Here is a 1,540-nt window from a genome sequence, read left to right on the forward strand (position 1 = left end):
CTGCTGGGAAACCAGCTGCTGGGGAACCATGGGGAAACCACTTCCCCCAGCCCCTGGGGTCAACACCCAGGGGGTCAGGCCCCTCTGCTGGCTCAGCACAGAAGCCCAGGGTGTTCCCTTTCCTCCTCCAAGCAAGCCCAGAGACACCTTGCTGGGGCCAAAGGAGGAGAACAAACCCTTGCAGCAAACACAAGTCAAGGTGGGGTTTAATTTTATTTTTTTTTTAACATTGCCTAAACCTAATCTCCTTGCCAGAGGTTCACATTGTGTGGGAAACCTCCTGGTCCTTTCCTACAGCTCTGTACCCCCGAGGAGGAGAAAAGGAGGCTCTGAAACCCACGTGGAAAAACACTTAAAAAAAAACAACAACAGGGGAAATGCACTTCCCTTGGTTTGTTGGGGTTTGTTTTCTTTTCCTCCAGCTTTGCTTGGGTTAAATCCAAGCACTGCCCTGGAGCTTTGTCTCACCTTAACCCCATCTGGCTTCGTCTGGGCTGCTGTTTCAAACCCACAGGGTGAACAGTTTGTGTCCTCTGCACTGAGAAATTCGTGCTCAGCCCATCACAGAGTTACCCCCTGTACCGTGACCACTTCAGCCCTGTCCTGGAGCAGCTGGGATGGAGACAGGGAGGGGAAAGTGAAGTGGTTGAAGAGGTAAAAAAACCTCTCCTGTTGTGACCTTGGGCTAGAGCTGCCCTCCCCTCTGCCCCAGCCACCAGGACAGGAGGAAGCTTGAGGTCTTAACCTCCCCCCTGCTCAGTGAGTTAAACAGGATTAACCAGAACAGGGAGAGGAGGCAGCTAATGACTAACAGCTCCTTGTCCTTTCCCAAAGCACAACCAACCACCAAGGCCAAGGGCTGGGCTGGCACGTGATGCCTCCAGCATGTGGTGGCAGCAGCAGGGTTGGGGTCAAGGTGCCCTTGTCCCCCTGGCAGGGACAGGGAGAGGGGACTGAAGCCCTGATCCAGCAGGGAGGCAGAGGAACAGCCAGGGCTGGACGTGCATCTCCTGAGGCAGTGGGGCTGGTCAGATGGCAGAGAGATGGATCACCCTGAACTCGGTGAGCAGGGCCAGGCAGAGGAAGGCCAGGTAGTAGAGGATGAGGCCCCTGTCCTGGAGCAGCTGGGATGGAGACAGGGAGGGGAAAGTGAAGTGGTTGAAGAGGTAAAAAAACCTCTCCTGTTGTGACCTTGGGCTAGAGCTGCCCTCCCCTCTGCCCCAGCCACCAGGACAGGAGGAAGCTTGAGGTCTTAACCTCCCCCCTGCTCAGTGAGTTAAACAGGATTAACCAGAACAGGGAGAGGAGGCAGCTAATGACTAACAGCTCCTTGTCCTTTCCCAAAGCACAACCAACCACCCAGGCCAAGGGCTGGGCTGGCACGTGATGCCTCCAGCATGTGGTGGCAGCAGCAGGGTTGGGGTCAAGGTGCCCTTGTCCCCCTGGCAGGGACAGGGAGAGGGGACTGAAGCCCTGATCCAGCAGGGAGGCAGAGGAACAGCCAGGGCTGGACGTGCATCTCCTGAGGCAGTGGGGCTGG

This window comes from Chaetura pelagica, unplaced genomic scaffold, assembly GCF_000747805.2.
Source record: "Chaetura pelagica isolate M959 unplaced genomic scaffold, ChaPel_1.0 scaffold1391, whole genome shotgun sequence".
Classification (NCBI taxonomy): Eukaryota; Metazoa; Chordata; class Aves; order Apodiformes; family Apodidae; genus Chaetura; species Chaetura pelagica.